The sequence below is a fragment of the Triticum aestivum genome, chromosome 3D (genome assembly GCF_018294505.1).
Source record: "Triticum aestivum cultivar Chinese Spring chromosome 3D, IWGSC CS RefSeq v2.1, whole genome shotgun sequence".
NCBI classification, from domain to species: domain Eukaryota; kingdom Viridiplantae; phylum Streptophyta; class Magnoliopsida; order Poales; family Poaceae; genus Triticum; species Triticum aestivum.
In genome coordinates this window covers 605,160,014-605,166,150 of record NC_057802.1, presented here as the reverse complement: position 1 = coordinate 605,166,150, position 6,137 = coordinate 605,160,014, and the positions used below count along the sequence as shown (strand labels likewise).

At 43.6% G+C, this 6,137-nt stretch overlaps 1 pseudogene; it reads left to right on the top strand.

The window, feature by feature from the left end:
* The first annotated feature begins 2,360 nt into the window (after nucleotides 1–2,360).
* Nucleotides 2,361–5,187, top strand: LOC123080890 (F-box protein At4g18380-like; annotated as a pseudogene).
* The last annotated feature ends 950 nt before the right edge of the window (nucleotides 5,188–6,137 follow it).

Genomic DNA, 6,137 nt, shown 5'->3' with positions numbered 1-6,137 from the left:
CATCTAAAGATGGAATTTTAGATGAAGGATTTGGGTCAAACCAAATTTTGCTTGGGTCTCCAACTCGAGCACCTTCCCTCAGGAATAATGGTACACCAAGTTGCCTATATCCAGAAGATATTGGAGAAATTCAATATGGAAAAATCCTACCCATCTAAAGCTCCCATGGTGGTTCGATCTCTAGATGTAGGGAAAGATCCATTCAGTCCAAGGGATGATGGAGAAGAGATGTTGGGACCCGAGGTTCCATATCTTAGTGCCATTGGAGCGCTTTTGTATCTTGCAAATTGTACGAGACCTGACCTCGCATTTGCAGTGAATCTACTTGCTAGACACGGCACAGCTCCTACCAAACGCCATTGATCGGGAGTCAAGAATGTCTTTCGATATCTCCAAGGCACAAAGGATCTTGGCCTATTCTTTCAATTCCAGAGAAATCTGGACTCCAGTATGATTGGATACACTGATGCTGGCTATTTATCTGATCCCCATAATGCCGGATCGCAAACCAGCTTTGTGTTCCTACATGGTGGAACGGCCATATCATGTAAGTCTTTGAAACACTCTGGTTGCAACGTCCACCAATCATTCTGAAATAATTGCATTATATGAGGCAGCACGCGAATGTGTGTGGCTTCGCAGGATAATAAACCACATACAATAGTCATGTGGAATTGGTTCTCTCGAATCACCTACCATTATCTACGAAGATAATGCGGCTTGTGTTGCACAGATGCAAACAGGATACATCAAGAGCAATATCACTAAGCATATTGCCCCGAAATTGTTTTATCCTCATGAACTCCAAAAGAGTGGGGAAATAAACATCTTACAAGTTAAATCATGCGATAACTTCGCTGATCTATTCACAAAGTCTCTACCAACTTCTACATTCCAGAAATATATTCATGGGATTGGTATGCGACGGCTTCGTGACTTACAAGAGTCTAGGGGAGTATCTTCCTGAACTATTCCTGTTCAAAGCATCATATTACACTCCTTTTCCCTTTATGAGTTTACTTTTCAGGTTCTCATTAAGGTTTTTAATGAGGTAATATCAACATAAGGTCATATGTCATACTTTCTGTTTTCCCCATCGGGCTTTTTAGGGAAGTATATATGACATATTTATTGACCTCTATATTCTGTGGATTTACTTCATATTGAGTTAACAAAGACAATAATCATTATATGTTGGATCATTTTCTCCTTATTTTCCTACAAAGTTTGAAGGAGTTTTACCAACATATCCTACACTACTCCTTACATTTTTCCCACAGAGTTTTTGGACGAGATTATTCCAAGGATGTTCAATCGCAAGTACAAGGAAGGATTAGGGGGAGTGTTAGGATTTAATTAGTTTCCTTATGGAGGTAAATACATCGTTGGTGCTTGAACTTGTCACAGATGTTCACTTTAGTGCCTAAACTTGAAAAATACATTGAACTAGTTCCATAACTTGGCATGAGCGTGCAAATACAGTTCAAATCTCTTCAGCATACGCACACGATGCCGACAAGGCATTCCGGCATGGCATGGGGCCCGCTGTCAGCTACTGAATGACAGGGCGTGCGGCCTATTTTTTGGAAAACCCCTTAAAACTATTTTCTTAGAAATAGGACCTCACAGATAAAGGGCTGAAATAAAACTGAAAGGTAGAATGGTAGGGAATCGAACCAGTGAACTACTGTTAGCTCGCGGCTAGCCAGTCGACCGCAGCACAGTTGTATAGTCAAAACTGGATTCATGACCATTATATACACTAGGCGAAACAACATAAATTAAAGGAATTTAATAATCCAGCAAAAAATAGTGTCGGGTCTGTGATCCAAACATCCGACCAAATGTTATATATCAGCCTTGGATACCACTTCTACCAAAAAGGTCTCATGTTTCTAAAGTATAATTAATATTTATGACTATATAACAAACATGATTTCAAAAAAAAAAGTTACATGTCATTTTAAAAATAATTCATGTGTTATTTTAAAACATATACATACAATTTAAATATTTACGAATTATAAAAATGTCTATTTTATTCAAATATTATTCATGTGAGGATCTGCAATCTGAGGGCGCACTAGGTTCGCTTTTTTTTTAAACACACAAACTTTTATATATTATATAAACTTTTTAAAACAACACTTTTTTTCTTAAAGTATGAACACTTTAATGTACTACATAAATATTTTATTTATAACGTGGAAATGTTTAGAATTATATGAGTATCTATTTAAATATACAAAACTTTCTTAAATTACTTTAATATTTCATAAAAAATGTGAGCACTTTTAAAAAATGTAAAATTAATTTCATTTAATATTTAATATTTTTATTTTTAAAATTATTTGTGGATATATTTTATTAAATCATATGAATTTTTAATGTACTTTAATTTGATTATAAATATATATCATTTACAACACACAATTATAATTTACATAGTTTTACAAAAACTGGAAAAAACTGAAATGTTGAAAATGGTCCATTTTACCCACACGAGCGCATTATGTTATATAAAGAGAAATTTATCCTTTGTAAAATTACATGTTCTTGGTTGGAGTGGTATTTGTGGCCGCTATATAGTATTAGGGTGCAGGTTCAAATAATTGACCTGGCACTATTTTCGATCGAATAAATTAATTTGTTTACGTTGTTCAACCTGTTGTATAAAAAGCGTGTGAATATATATATGACAACAAATTTCACCTTGTCTGTTGGTTAACCACTCCCTAAAGTGCACATTCGTGACAAGTTCAAACACCAATGGTGTAATTACCTCTTAATTATGTAAACTTCCCTGTGTAATATCACGTGCGGTTGCCTTTGGCAACAGTCACGACGCTCCCACGATTGTACAAACCGTCCCCGACGGTTGCTCCCGAAACACCGCCTCCATATGTCGGTTTGAGGCAACGTTTCACCTTGTATAAATACTTGTTCATCAATGGAATAAATAAGAGTTCGATTCATTTGCTTCTCTCTCGATCGCTCTCAGATTCTACTTCGAACAATATCTATGTTCCTCACACAAAGACGTGTTACACTCACGTGCACACACGGTTGGTCGATGAAGCAGATTATCAAGAACTAAACCCAGCCACGGCTTCGTCACGTCATCCTCTCCCTTCTGGTGACGTGGACCGGGGTAACGGCGCGGAGGCGAGCCGTCACCTGTGACTAACGGCGTACAACCACCTCTTCACTGCGCAGAGCCGTTACCTATAACTGACGGCGCCACCACCTCCGAGACCGCCTCCGTCGAGTGGGCGAGAGAGAGCAGAAGCATTTCTTCCTCTGCGACTGCACGAGTAGAAAAAGAAAAACTGACGCCGAGAGGTGAAAATATCCCCAATCCCTCGCCGCCGATAAACCAGAGTGTGTCGCCGGATTGGCGCCGGAAGCCCGCAGAATCGAGTGCTCGCGGCCTCACGGCTCGCCGGAGGTGCTTCCCTGCGGTCGGTTTGGTGGGGGGAAATCGCGGGAGGTTCTGGGGCTTGATGAAGCTTTCCCGGGGCTGTTGTTCCCTGGGTTGCCGTAGTGCTCGCCGACGACGGATCTGGCCGCGCTCCCGAGTAGAGCACGGATTTGATTTGGGGCGAGGCTCTGCTCGGCTCGGCTTCGCGCTCGATTTGCTCGCCCTGGGTTGGTGGCTGGCGGCTGAGGTATGTACCATTGTTGGATTTTGATTTGCTTTGTTCTTCGTTCGGGGTTCCTATCGATTCTCTACGGTGCCTTTTCGTTCATGTTTTCTCCTCCGTGTTCTTACTACGGCTGTTCCTGTCCTCGTTTCGTTCAGGAAGTCGCGTCGATTTGGCAAGCCGGAGCCAAATCCGGAGCTAGAAGCAAGCTGAGCAGTCAGTTCTTGGCATTCCCGGAGGCAATCTTGGTGGCGTTTGCACCGCTGGGCGGAGCAAAAGGCGTGACCTTCCTGACCGCCTCCCTGCTCTGCAATGCTTCCCAAGGCCCGAATCCACGCCGACCCGGCGCCTGACTTCGAGGTCGACCGCTTCGACTGCCTGCCGGCCTCGCTCGTCCTGCTCATCCTCAACAAGGTCGAGGACGTGCGGTCGCTCGGCCGCTGCTCCGCGGCGTCCAAGCGGCTCTACGGCCTCGTTCCCCTCGTCCACGACGTGTGCGTCAAGATTGACTGCGTCGTGGCGGTGGACGGCGACGCGGAGGACGCGCTCAACCTGTCCTCGCCCAAGCCCCGGAACATCCTCTCCAACTTCTTCAAGCTGATGCTGTCCACAATCGTCAAGCCGTTCCACAGCATGCGCAGCCCCAATGGCGCTGGACGGCCGCTCTTCCCGCAACTCGCGCAGCACTCGCCAGCGCAGGTGCTCCGGAACTTCACCCACATACGGAACCTTCAGATCGAGCTCCCTTCGGGTGATGTTGGGACCGAGGACGGGGTTCTACTGAAATGGCGGGCGGAGTACGGGAGTACGCTGTGATTCTCGGGGGTACCAGGGTCGACCGCAAGCCTGTGGGTGCAGAGAACGAGCCGTCCTCGGAGGACAATGGAAGCATGCCAGAGTCTTTCTACACCAACGGCGGACTCAAACTCCGTGTCGTGTGGACAATCAGCTCTCTAATCGCGGCATCGACGAGGCATTATCTTCTCCGGTCAATCATCAAGGACCACCCCACATTTGTGAGCTTGGTGCTGACCGATGCCGATGGCCAGGGCACACTGTGCATGGGAGCAGAGCAACTGAAGGAGTTTAGAGAGAACCAATTGTCCACCTCAGCATGCTCCAACAGGACTCAGGTCCCAGCCTGCAACATGAAGCTCAAATACACTCCGTATCTCGAACTGCCGGGAGGAATTGCATTGCAGGGTGCTACACTGGTTGTTATCAAGCCCTCGACCGATGGAACCGATGGCTGCCATATCAGCTGCAAGGAAACGGATGCGTTCATCTCTGGAGCATTTGATGGACCATTCAAATTTGCTGCGAAGGCGCTGATGAAGAGGCGCACATACCTTCTGGAGATGAATGGCTTCTAGAGATAATCCTGGTTTCTTCCTAGGTATCGGCTTGTCGATGCAAGGAAGGGCCATTTAGCTGCTTTAACTTTGGATCTGTGTCTAGTTTGTGCCTGTTGTCTGTTGTGTTAGCTCTTTGTACAGTGAGACATTTGGTTGGTTATATGAATATCACATTTAAAATTAGTATATCTTTCCACTGATCTCCTCCCTGTTGCCATGTGGGACACTCCACTCTGAAAGTGTGATGTGATTCAGCTATCATTCAAGCTGGTTGGTTTATTGTGTGTGAAATGGCGATGTGCATTATGCAACTCTTGTATTTTTGTCCACTGTGTCTGCTTCGGAGCTCCAGATTCAGATTCAGTCATCGATTTGAGTTTGTGTTGGTACCGGTAACAATATATTTTCTTTACAGTTCTCCTTTTGCTTCCCAGAATATCTGGTCCAACGTGACGGGCAGTTTCATGGAAGGAGGCAGGAGGTAGCATTCAAAGAGAGCAACCAGATTCTTCCTCGAGGTACTACCTCCGTCCTGGTTTATTAGTCCACTTTGTAATTTGTGCTAGATTTTGACCAAAATTTTAACTGACAAAATGTTTGTGCATGTCAACAAAAATTATATTATTGGATTCGTATTTGAACATAGTTCTCAATGATATAATTTTTAGTGACATGTATTAATATTTTGTTAGTTAAATTTATGGTCAAAATTTGGCATAAATTACAATGGGGACCAATAAACCAGGACGGAGGTAGTACATGTTCTCCATTTGGGATTAAGAAATGAAAATCACTGGTCTGGTGCTGACAAATTCGTGCAGGAGAACCAGCTCTGCCACTTGATTTTGATTTGCGTGTTTATTCTTATGGCTGCCGTTACAGTTGTGAGGATGCTTTCCTGAAGTTGACTTTGCTTATTGATTAGTACCTCTCTTATCTCTTTGGGTTGCACGAATGTAGTTCTTCTCATAATAATCCTAGTGAGTTGGTAAAACGAAGATTTATTATGATTAGTCAAAACATTAATGACAAGATACAGACTTTATACCATTTCCATGTGATTTGGATCATGTCCCGGTCTGTGTATAAAAGTAAAAAACGCATCAATAATTTTGCAACGGAAATTCTTACAAGAATG